At 36.1% G+C, this 13,819-nt stretch overlaps 1 long non-coding RNA gene across 1 annotated transcript; it reads left to right on the forward strand.

Annotated features, from left to right (window-relative positions):
- Window positions 1–434: 434 nt before the first annotated feature.
- Window positions 435–7,017, forward strand: LOC108948662 (uncharacterized). The gene is made up of 3 exons (XR_001973408.3): window positions 435–788; window positions 1,019–1,102; window positions 6,779–7,017. It is a non-coding gene; the product is annotated as an uncharacterized lncRNA (long non-coding RNA).
- The last annotated feature ends 6,802 nt before the right edge of the window (window positions 7,018–13,819 follow it).

Below are 13,819 nucleotides of genomic sequence, written 5' to 3' on the forward strand. Positions count from 1 at the left end.
ATATGTTTTTAGCCTGCTATCCAAAGAATCTGGCCCATAACATTTGCCGAACACCTACAACCTGGTTCGGCAGTACCATTCTTCATTCTATTTGGCTATCCATGTCACTCGCCCTCAACCAATCTCAAAATGCCACGTCACACATCCCAAACAGTCACAGAAGAAACACAACGCATCTGGAATGTTGATCCAAATCATCAACGGTCCATAGTTAATTTTAATTTCTCCTTTATTTTTGAAATTCCCAGTATTTTATCTCAACGGTTGGATCCAAGTGATCCAACGGCTCCCATTTTGTCCGCATTAAATATTTTCCCCCTATTTTATCTCTAAAACTACGAATCCATTGACCGCAATGATCCAACGGCTCCCTTTTGATCATACATTTTAACTAGCCAAAGACGTCAAACCCTAATCATTATATCCTTGACCGGCCACCCTTTCTTCCCCCTTCCTCTCTCTTTTCTCTCATCTCCATCAAACCCCATCGTACTGAAATATTTATGTTGTCTCTCTTCCAACCACGAATGCCACTGAGATTTCCTTTTTTTGTCAATCAATTTGAATCCCAAACCCTAAAATCCTAGACCAAAGAAAAAAGAACTAATATAATCATTTCACCTTCTACTCGTTCAAATAACTACATGCAACTATAGATTCATGAGAATCTTGACTATATTATGATGATTCTTGATCCAGAGATCAAACACAGTGACCTCTGGACATCGGTTTTGACTGATGGTCTATTTGGCTCTAACGGCCAATTTTCTTCACCATTTCATACCAAGGTAAACTTCTTTCAGATTTTCCCCCTCTCTTCCCATCTTTCCTTTTTTTTTGCTCTTATCCGTAACTCAATCGTCATCTTTAACTATCCTTTCGAATTCAGATGAACCCTAATGCTCTAATGCTCTTACCTAACAAGATGAAATACCTTAAAAACCAAAGTAAATCTATCTGTTTATATACTTTGAATCTCTTCTCTAATTTTTTTTTTCTTTTCTTTCACTTTTGCTAGAGTTTGACCACAGTGAGTTAATTGTGAGATTGAGTTCTTAAAAGGCTACAAATTATCCTTACTTGGTTTACTACTCCGAAGAAGGTCAGTGCATCACGACCTCCCTCTTTTATCTTTCAACTAATTATGTAACTCTTTGTTTGATGTTTTTCCTATTAATCACCTTTTGTTCATGGTATACATCAGTAACATTGTGACTATTCTTGCTATGTTCTGCTTTTTGTGTTATGCTCAATTTTGAGTTAATAATATTTCCTGATAGTTATGTTATCTCTATGTTGTTGTTGAACTCTATTTCTCATGACTTAGCTAGTAGAAATGATTTTACACTATTGTAGTCCTTATAAGCAATCATGTTGAGCTTTCATGAACTAAATTCTATGTTAATAATTATATGTGTGTTCCATCCTTGTTAGTTGAATAATAGCCATATATATATTATCATGTTGACTGAACTATGTTCTTGAACTTCTCCTGATGTCCTGTTAAGATTTTATACTTGATGCCATAAGCTATCTTGATCTTTATGCCTATGAAATTGTATTGTATTGTTTTAGCTCAATGAATGATGTTCAGCACTGCTCATATTCTCATGTTGATCTATTTGCCAGAATGGGTTAGTTGGCAGTCTTGTTCATGATGCTATGTTGTACTAAACATTTAAGATAGAATGATTCATGTGAGTCTATCGTGATAATAAAATAAATGGAATCATGTGATAAACTTGTTGGCAGACTTATCGCTGAACCTGCCTATTTATTGTATTCTGCTTGTCTTACCTAGATCAGCCATAAAATGGGTGTCTTTACTTGCTATCTCATGACTATCCGATAGCATTGTTTGGATAATCCTCACTTATAAATATGAATATGGTTTGGTTATGGTCATCTGAAGGTCTGATGGATTGTACTTTGTCATGATTAGATATCATGCCTATTAGGATTAAATAAAGACTTAAATTAGGCTTCTTACTCATGTTAGTGTCCCTGTTAATCTAGTTGATTGGTATGCCCTTTGGAAACTCTGAGTAATGCTACTAGCATAAGTATTCAATATATGGAAGTCTTAGCTATATGCCTACTTGCTTGGAAAGCTATGCTGAAACTGTTATGATGTTTGAGACTTGTTCTAGTGGCCTAAACCCACTTAAGGAAGTTCTGAAGTATTGAACCTTTAGTGGAATTAATAGAACAAGTGCACATGCCCATCTTTGTCACTTACCGATGCTTTAGACTACTCAATAAGACATCCTGAACTTGTAGTTGTAAGAAATGGAACCTATCTACTGGCAGCATATAATCAGTTTTCTTTGCTTTCATACTTCTGCTTGGTTGTATCCTAGTAGTGATACTCATAAGTGTTCTGTACATGTTGTGATACTTAGAATCAACATCAGAGCCTTTTATCACCATCAAAACTTTAATGATCCACTTGTAGTGACATGTTCTTATATTTTGTGTTCTATTGAGAATGTTTCAAGGTCAATATTGTTAAGTCCTTAGCTGCATATGGTTTGGCACTCTAATGATGGCTGTAATTCTTAAAATGGTTGTTTGTTTTCAAATTGGTGTTTCTGTGTGGATGAACCTTTGAAAGGTTTTATGATGAACCTTTTGTACTTGCCCCTTTCATGTTCTAGGTTGGTTGAGCTGTTGAGTTAACATTAGCTTGTGCTCAAACTTTTGAGGAAGATTAATGGTCAATGTTCCAAAGTATTTGGGTGTGAGCCTGGCTTTGTGTTTGAGGCAGCCCTCTCTGACACAAGCACTGCTCGAGGTCCATGAGACCTGTATGAACTCTGAAGTGTCAGGGGTCCATAGGGGACTTCATAAATAAACATGGTTCACCCTAAGCCCTTAATCATTGATCTTAACAATCTTCAAAGGTTTAAAATAAATGAAAATTAACTTTATCGTGCTCTTTAGATATTTATTATTTATTATAATTTTATATTACTTCATCTTTATGTTGACGTATACTATTTATTTTCACTTTCTTTTATGCATGATCGATTGGGCCTACTGAGTTCATTTGGAAACTCAGGCCCGAGTTCAAGGAATTGGGTCCCTTCCTTGCTACCTATTGAGTCCGCTGCTGATTTGAATTCTGCTGGGCCTGGCTACTTGCCAACCCGATATCAAGAGTCCAGCCTTCTTTTCTTTTACTTAAAATTATTGCTGTTATTATTTGTTGTTTCTATGTATATATCTTTGAAGAACGAACCTTATTATTGGATATTCTTTTGGCATCTTGATTATTTAGAAAAATTAGGTAAAACAAGACTTATAGATAAAAGGTATCTTTGATCATAAGGTTCACCTGTTTCAACTACTTTGAAGTTTTGAACCTCAATATTTTAAGACTAATCATTTAATAAACAAACAACTTTTCTCTATTTATATTTTGCCACTAATGAGTTTTCAGTGATCTTAGGCTTTCGCAGATCCAAAGGATGAAAATAAATCCTCTTTGAAAAATCTTCAAATGGATCACGTAGAAGACACGAACTGTTTCAAAAATAAAAGGTAATCATATACAGTGGGTTTGCAAAGAATAATACCAATGCTTTTGAAAACGCAAGGCCTTCTACTAGAGCAGTTTTTTTCTAAAACAAACAAGGTATATATGCTTTCAATAAATAGCGTATTTTGAAGCAATCTCTCATTCTACAATTTATAAAGACTCACAAATAAGTATTACCCCTCTAAAGGAGATACACAACCTTTTCTCAAAGATGAGTTTTCAAACAATATTCAAAACTTTCACAGAGCCTCATTGAACAACTTCAACCAAAATCAACTACGATATAGATACTTCTTTCCCCGAACCTAGCCTAAGTTTCAGGATATACCTCAAGTAGATTTTAAGAGATGTCTAATACCTTCTCCTTAGAATAACTAAAACCCTTACACCAATTTCACTGGTTAGCAGACCACTAGGATAATATTTTTACAAACTTATAGGTACCCTAGTATACCTTAAATATTAGGTGGCGACTATTTTTATCAAATTCAGAAGACCTACTAGTTGTATTTTATTTTGACTTAAGCAAATTAGGATGCAACAACATGGCGACTCCGCTGGGGATGTATACTTTGGTTCTGACCTTAGCAGACTTAGGCTAGACTTGAATTTGGGGATGTTTGTTTATATTCTACTTTAATTGTGTATTTAACCTACAAATATGTGTTTACTCATTTTATCTTACTTGCTTACACTTTACATGACTTTATAACCTGCTAATATGTGTTTATCTGTTTATTCTTAATATTATCACTATGTCTCCTCAATAACGTATTACTACCTTATACATTGTCATCACATTTTTCCTATCGAGTCTTGGTTGTACACAATCACACACAATGTAACGCGAGGGTTGTCTTTTTACCCCTCTGAACCTTCTTTTCAAAACTTTCTAGTTTCAAAGAATGACCTTGTCAGGACAACTGACATATCGTCTCGCAGTTATTCAGTCCAACTCTAAATTTAAGAAACACTCTATTCTTAGGAATCATAAGTCATACTGCATAAACCTTAGGTGGTTCGGTCCTTGGTATTGACTCATAATTAGGAAAGCCATCATAATGTCAATGGGTCATACACCTAACGACATGTCTTCCATGGAACAACAAATCAATCCAGATAAGACACCAAGGATTTGGAGCAAAATACTTACTAAACCATTCACCCTTTTAGATGGAAATCAACCGCAATGACCTGGAAATTAGCATGGTCATGGGAGCACCTCACAAGCTATAATGATCCGACCAGTTATTTTGTATATTTGGGACCTGTTTCCCCTTTTGATGCATCACACATGTGTAACGTATTCTTTATGACTTGCGGGATTGATTGATTTCGTTCCAGGAAGACTTCGGGATAATTTAGACCATTTGATCCTTGGCTTAGAATCCTAAGTTATTTATGAGAATATTTGACTTTTGTGAAAAAGATATCGGATTGGTATTTTGATGGCTTCGATAGCTTTGTATTGTAAATTAGAACTTGGACGTATGCCCGGAATCGAATTTGGAAGTCCGTAGGTTGATTTGTGTTATTTTGTCAAAAATTAGTAATTTAGGATTTAAAAGTTTGACCGTAGGTTGACTTTTGGCTATCGGGCTTGGAATTGGATTTTGGGACTTGAATAGGTCCACTATGCTATTTTTAACTTGTCTGCAAAATTTGGTGTCATTTGGAGTTGATTTGATAGGATTCGGACGCTTAGTTGCAATTCTAGAGGTTGTTGAACTTTACTTTGAAATTTATGCGTTTTGGTATCCGATTCGTAGTTATAGATGTTATTTTTATGTTTTGATCACGCTAGCGAGTTTGTATGATATTTTAAGACTTATGTGGATGTTCGGTTTGGAGCCCCGAGGGCTCAGATGAGTTTCAGACGTGTTTCAGAGTGTTTTGAACTTATCACAGAAAATCTGGTGTGCTGGTGCTCTGATGTCGCAATTGCTCTGATATCATAATTGTTTTATCTTGCATTGTTTAATGATATTAAATCAATTTTGGTTAGATATGAGCCGTGTGAGGTGAAATTCAGGGGAAAATCTATTTCCCAGGGTTCAGTTGGCCTAGTTGAGATAAGTATCTTGCCTAACTTTGTGGGGGGGGGGGGGGGGGACTTCCCCTTAGGAATTGGTTTGTTTGTGCTAATTTTGTTATGTGAAAGCCGTGTATGCAAGGTGACGAGTGGGTACACGGGCTATATTTGGTGTTTGACTGATTTAGGCTATTTAGACTCTTACATGCCTTACTTGACGTTGTTAAAACATGTTTCACCTCTTACTTGCTAATTTGCTCTTATATGCCTTAGTTGAAGTTATTTCATTCCTTATTGTTTGTTACATCTTTAATTTGTTGAATTGTTTGTAATTGAAGTTGTTATTTAGTGAAATATCTTATTGTTGAGTTATTGGTGTTGAAGTTGAGAAAGTCGTTATCACATTGAGGTAAAGTTGTTAATTGTTGAGATATGCTTTTTGTTTAGCAACTCACTTTCATTTTGTGATTGTTGAGATTCTTGTGCATATTGTGGTTGAGCCATAGGCCGTTTGTTATGGAAATATTGGTATTGTTAATTTTTTTGGCAAGTTGTGGCATATGGGCACTTGTGGTGCGAGTTGTGATTATGTTGTGATATTGATACGCATGCGGTGGTATAAGGCTAGGGGTTGATATGCATGAGGTGAGATAAGGTGGGCTTGATACGCGCGTTGCTAGTAGGGGAACTACTTGAAGCCACGTTGTGTGTTAAGGTAGGCTAAAATGCGGGTATCTATTTCGGAAAACATGATTTTGAAAATTAAATATAAGGCTCCCGCGGTGATATAAGGAAAGATTGTAATTTAAATTGTGAAAAGTGAATACGAGATGGTACCTCGGGTGTGATTCTTATTGTGCATTCCATATTGAAACGAGTTATTGGTTGAACAGTTCTTGTTGCTTTATTTCTTCCTTGTCTTACCAATTTTGTTCTATTTGATTATTTGAGATTCTCCTTGGTTGCTTCCTTATTGTTGTCTTTCTGCCTACGATTCTGTAATTAGTTAACGTTATTATACTGCCTTATTGTCATTTATTTCCTCGCTTTCCATTACTTCTCGTTATTATATTTTTTTCTATTTATTATGTCCTAGTAGGTGTCTTGACCTGGCCTCGTCACTACTCTACCGAGGTTAGGATTGATACTTATTGGGTACCGTTGTGGTGTATTCATACTACACTTCTACACATCTTTTTGTGCAGATCCAGGTACGTCTTCACGTGCTGTCTTCAGGAGACTTCAAGGTATACTGCTCAGCGTCCGCAGGCTTCAGAGTCACCTTCCATTATCTTTCCATTTTTTTGTTCTCTTATTTGGATACTGTTGTAATAGACATTCTAGATTATCCTATAGATCTTATAACTTAGTTCCACTGGTTTTTGGAAATATGTTGTTGAGATCCTATTTTGGAGGTTTATATGAGTTTAACTGTTTTACTTTAGTATCTCTATTTCATCATTTCTGTTAAATTCTTATTAAATGTTAGGCTTACCTAGTCTTAAAGATTAGGTGCCATCATGACATCCTAAGGAGGGAAATAGGGGTCGTAACACAAGCTAAAAAAATGGAGGAGGAATATCCGATGAGAGCACGGAGATAAAATCAAGATACATATAGGAGCATTGACTGCACTAATGAACATTCGAGTTGATAGGGTACTCACCAGGTTATTGATAGAGTTCTAGGGCCCGGCCAAGGCGGTTTTCAAGTTTGTTGACTACAAGCTGATGCAGACCATTGAGGAAGTCACCAGCTTCACTGAGTTTCCATTTCCTAGACAGAAGCCTAATGTCACGACCCAGCCTATGGCTGCGATGGATAACCGACACTAAGTACCGATCATCACTAAACTTGATGATAATTTACTAATTATAAATATAATCGGATAAACTGAACAAGTATAGGCATATCTGATAAGAACTGTACAATCTGGAAAGGTGACAAGGCTTACACAAGCTGACATATACAAACATACTAACTACATAGGTGCATATCTGCAGTCCTCTAGGAGTGGTGAATTGAAAAAGTACTGGACGGAACACGGCCCCGTCATACCCAAACTAGCTGACTGTACACATACCAAAAAATAAGTAACTGCAGGATTAAGCGGAGTGACTCCAATAGCTGGTGGATGTCCTACTGATGTGGCTCAAACACTGATCTAACTGTACCCGCGCGACATGAAATGCAGCGCCCTGAAAGGGAGTGAGTACGATATGTAAAAGGTATGTAGGGTGGAAAGCATATGTAAAACATACTAAAGTATGACTGTAAGATGGTAATCTGAATATAAGTTGAAAGCTAAACAAGAGTCTGAACTAGCAACTGATCTAGAACTGAACCGAAGTTTAAGGTGAAATTGTGCTGAAACTGAACAACTATCTGAACTGGTACATGTCTGGTGTTATGGGCTATACCCCCCAAATCAGGTAACTGTAAAATTGAACTAGCCTCGTGTATAGTCATGCAGTGTAAACTGTAGTTATATACGTGTACATAATATGTTTGACTGGTGTTATGGGCTATATCCCCCCAGCAGATAAATATATAATCAACAGGCCCAGCTGGTGTTATGGGCTATCTCCCCCAGCATATAATCAATAGGCCTCGCTGGTGTTATGGGCAATTTCCCCCATCATATAATCAATAGGCCTCACTGGTGTTTTGGACTATATCCCCCAGCATAATCAATGAAAGCATGTATGAGGTATAACACATGCGGCAACATCATATGGACTCAAGAGATCATGAAGGAAACCATAAACGAAATCACAAACGTAATCTGACGCTTGTCGTCCATAAGTTGGGGGGAAGAGCCTATCCGCATTTTAGGGAGAAACTGAATATGTACATGAAATTCTAAAGTTAATTAACTCATTAGGATCCCTATATAATCAATTTTTAAATAAGGAACTCAAGATTTGTCCAACTCTTCGAATTTCAAAACAATTTGGCAGAGTTTCCCCTAAAACTTGATGATCCCCCAAAATTAATAGCAAGCACCACAATATACAATGGGAATGGATACCTGGCCAATATGATAACATCAAACTAATAGAGATCTAGTTATACACAATAGTGTCAAACGATCGACAACATGGAATTGTGAATGTAATGTTGACTCATAGTGGCAACTTGTGACATGAAAGTCTAAATATACTTTAAGAATAATATAAGCATAAACACATGATAATTAAGCTAATTAAATCTTAAATTAATCTATTTGGATCATATGTGGGTTAGGTATACATAAAAACATCAAAGGAACGGAACAAACGGAAGTTCGGATGGCATAGGCCAAATTGGCGATTTTCCTTTTTATTTTTATTGTGTTTTGAAGTTCCAACCTACACTATTGTCTTCCATAATTCACATATGAAATTGAAAAATATAAAATTGTACAATACATGCTGTTATTTTCCTTGAAAAGTCCTTAAAAGATCAAGAAGAAAGGCTAGAACATAGCTAAACTAAATCATGCCGAAAATGAAACGAAAACCCTACATACCTCCCGTGTTCTTACTTCCAAACATCGTTCCCTTTGATCCACACCCTTAATTATTATTGTATAACTAAAATACATAGGTGACAAGCTTCCTTATCCACAAAGATCTTTCCAAAACATGAGTTATAAGGAGAAAAGAGGACGACAAAGTCTTACCTATGTGGTAAGGATCGCATTGATGTGTTCGCGTCTTGATTTTGAGTTGCAGATGGAGGAATTGCTTCAAAACCCTAAGGATCTATTTAGGATATATAGAGAGATTTTTTAGGTACGATTTGGGTTTAAATGAGCCTTAGAGACGAAGGCTACAACATTGTATATCAAGATAATCCTCAACTGACCTTGTGGGTCCCAAAGGGAGCTGCTTACGTAGTCTCACGAAAACGCAAATATCTCTCCACTCTAATATTGTATAGATGAACAGTTTAATGAATTAAAAACTAGACTCGTCGATCTTCCGTTTGATGGGTGGATCACACCGTAATTCCAAGTACATTGAGATAAAAGCTCAGTAACATTAGACCTATCAATAGGCCTCGCTGGTGTTATGGGCTATCTCCCCCATCATATAATTCAATAGGCCTCACTGGTGTTATGGGATATATCCCCCAGCATAATCAATGTAAGCATGTATGAGTTATAACATATATGGCAACATCATATGGACTCAAGAGATCATGAAGGAAACCATAAACGGAACCACAAACGTAATCTGACGCTTGTCGTCCATAAGTTGGATGGAAGAGCCTATCCCCATTTTAGGGATAAAATGAGTATGTACATGAGATACTAAGGTTAATTAACTCATTAGGATCCCTTTATAATCAATTTAGAACCAAGTAGCTCAAGATTTGTCCAACTCTTCGAATTTTTGATAATATCGGCAGAGTTTCCTCTAAAGCTGGATGATCCACAAAAAAAACAGCAAGCACCACAATATACAACGGATGGATACCCAGCCAAGATAATAACATAAAACTAAAGGAGATCCAGTTATCCACAATAGTGTCAAACGATCGACAAAACGGAATTGTAAATATAATGTCAACTCATAGTGGCTAACTTGTAACATGAAAGTCTAAATATGATTTAGGAATAATCTAAACTTAACACATGATAATTAAGCTTATTTTATATTAAATTAATCTTTAGGATCATATGGGGGTTAGTTATACATAAAAATATCAAAGGAACGGAACAAACGGAAGTCGGAATGGCATAGGCCAAATTGGCGATTTTCCTTTTTGTTTTTGTTGTGTTTTGAAGTTCCAACCAAAACTATTTTCTTCCTTTATTCACATATGGAATTGAATAATATACAAGGATACAATACATTCTGATATTTCCCTTGAACAACTCCTAAAAGATCAAGAAGAAAGGCTAGAACATAGCTAAACCAAATCATGCCAAAAACAAAATGAAAACCCTACATACCTCGTGTGTTCTTGCTTCCAAACCTCGTTCAGTTTGATCGACACCCTTAACTATTCTTGTATAACTAAAATAAAGAGTTTAAAAGCTTCCTTAGCCACGAATATCTTTCCAAAACATGAGTTATAAGGAGAAAGGAGGACGACAAAGTCTTACCTATGTTGTAAGGATCGCGTTGATGTGTTCGGGTCTTGATTTTGAGTTGCTGATGGTGGAATTGCTTCAAAACACTAAGGATGTATTTAGGATGTCTAGAGAGACTTTTTAGGTCTGATTTGGGTCGAAATGAGCTTTAGATACGAAGGCTGCAACTTTATATATCAAGATAATCCTCAACTGACCTTGTGGGTCCCAAAGGAAGCTTCTTGCGCAGTCTCGCAAAAATGCAAATATCTCTCCACTCTGATGTCGTATTGATGAATGGTTTAATGAAGTGAAAACTATACTCATAGATCTTCCATTTAATGGATGGATCACACCATAAATCCAATTACATTGAGTGAAAAGCTCAGTAACATTACACCTAAGTTTTAATAAAGTTATGAACGTAACTTGTGACAACTTTTGTCGACTTTTGTTTCATAACTCATTTGACTTCAAAACTTAAAACCCGACTATAATATGAATAAAATACCTCATAACATCACCTCCTTATCATGTTAAGTACCCTAGTATAACCCCAAAAGTATGGGTTATAACATTCCCAACTTGTCGACTTTCGACGAAACTTATTTTCTTCGATTTGTTTAGCTTCTAAACCTTCCAATCCTTTTGGTGTTTGCAGTTCATGATCTTAAATATTTGTTACCTCCAAGGTAACATGATTAACTTACTTTATATACTTTCAAAGATGATCTATTTTTCGAGCATATATCAACTGAATTACGACTTACTTTTACGTACAAAAAATATGGGGTGTAACATCATTCCCCCCTTTTGAACATTCGTCCTAATGTTGACTGATGTGCTTATCAGGCTTAAAACCTACAACTCTTACAAATACTTTTATACTGTCCTTTATATCTAGGCAATTGTTCTGCGAATAAATCCAAAGGCTATGGCACTCCTCCCCTTTAAGACTCTTTCTCACACCACAACCTTGGGTCGAAATTCTTTCATTCTCGTAATTGTTCCTACCTTCTATCATGCAACATGTACGATTATGTCCTTGTACGTTCACATATGCGACTCTTTTCTCCTCTTTTCTCTCACTTTGTGAAAATATACAGAACTCTAGGCGACTATAAGTGTACTGAAGTTCTTCGCTTGGTACTTTGTCAAACTTATGACTATTGGCACATTTTGTTTCATAGCCTTGGTTATCTTTACTGCATCTAGGTAGGTCATATTATACCATAACAATTACTTCGGTTTATTATTATAAAGGTCTTCTACCCAACTCCAAGTTACTCTCTCGCAGCTTATATTTATCCTATATGTATAAATCTAAGTCCTTTAATGTTTTCTCATTATTGTTCATCTTAAGAATGATAGTCTAATCTCATCTCATATTTTGGGACTTTTATCCATCTATTGTTGATTCACCATAATATTGATCTATAATCTACCACTGATAACTTGAAACCTCTTACGTAATACATTGTCATGTCTCATCGGGGAACATCTGAAGTTATTTGCCTGATCCACCTAGGGACGATACTATACTTCAATAACCGCATTTCATAGCATCTCAATGTGATTCATCTTATTGGGGGTATTCTAATCCTCTGCAATTCATGAAATCCCTTATCTTTGAGTCATTACTCAATCGAAGGCCTAAACATCCTCCTCCTATCATTTATCACAATTACACTCTTATTCTATTACCAGGGCAACATTCCATCTATTCTAAATGCTCCTAGTATTAAACTCCTCCAAGTGAATTCAAGATATACTGAGCTTTCTATAACTTATGAAAACCATCAGCTCTTTTGTTTTGATGGGCTTAATCCCGAGGCCTTAACCCATTCTCATCACCTTCTCACTGATAGTAGGCTATAATTACATATTTTAGTCGCTTATTTCACTCTAATTTACTGCACTTTAATTGAGTTTGAGCTTTAATCGCTAGTGTTTTGCACTTATTGTGTGTTGTATGCCTTGTAGGAGTGATTTCAAGTGATGTAGATATTATGGAGCTAATTCGAGTGATTTGGAGCTTTAAAGTCTGAATAAAAGCCCAAGGGATTAAGCTGGGATCATGTTCGGGGGTAGAGGACCAAGTCTGGATGTCAAAATCGAAGCAAAATCCGTCCTCTGAGAAATTTGCACTAATGCAACGCACTATGCGATGCACTGTGCGATGCCCTAGTGCAAATTCCTTCTCCTGTCAGAGTGCAAGCTCTCTGAAGTTTCTCACTGCTGCCTCGCCTAGCACGTCGCCCCATGTGGCACGCCTGTACAAATTTTACAGAGTAATTGTCCTAATTCACATAGGAAAAGGTGGTTTCATTTGGGCCCGACCCTACTTGGTATAAATACATGTAAAAACATTATTTTTAGGACTTTTGACACATCTAAGACCTAAGGAGGCTAAGAAGAAGGGAGAGAAGCGAAAGCACAAGGGATTCATCATTCAATCCTCACTCAAGAAAAGAGTTTAGATGGTTTTATGTTTTTATTTATATTTGTGATGAATTACTCCATATCTATGGAGTTGCTATCTTTAGGGATTGATGGATTTGGTGTATTGATATTTTTTTATGGATATTAACTCTAGTTTTTATGCATTGAATTGTTTTGGGTATTTTAATTGTTGCATCTATATTCACATGTTCAAGTAATCGAGATAGGCATACTTGTGATATCTTTGCATTATCTTGTTGGTTGAATTCAATAATTCTTCTTAGTAATCAAAGGAGGCTAGTTGAATTATTATTTAGACCTAGTTAGGAAGATAATCGAGAGAGGTTCTCCTAAAGACCAATCCACTACGAACTCTTGCATATCTTCACCGAGCTTAAATAGGTTCACATTGTGAGGTTGAGACTTAATCGAGAGAGGAGTTTCTACTAAACGTTTGAACTAATAATTGAGTGAATTCGAGAGACTCACTTGAACATTAGAAGTGAATTAACTAGAGTTAAATCCTAGACAATTATCTTGCACCTATCCAATCAACCCCTATTTTCTCCCATTGATATCTTCTTTGCTTACTTTTGTTGCGATTGTCATAGTCAATTAGCTCTAGATTCTTAGTTAATTTTAGTTTTTAATCACATAATTCTCAACTATTGATCATCTTGGATAGCAACCAAGCTATAAACTATAAAAATAACGTTTAACTCTAATCCATGTGGATACGATA

This window comes from Nicotiana tomentosiformis, chromosome 4 (assembly GCF_000390325.3).
Source record: "Nicotiana tomentosiformis chromosome 4, ASM39032v3, whole genome shotgun sequence".
NCBI classification, from domain to species: domain Eukaryota; kingdom Viridiplantae; phylum Streptophyta; class Magnoliopsida; order Solanales; family Solanaceae; genus Nicotiana; species Nicotiana tomentosiformis.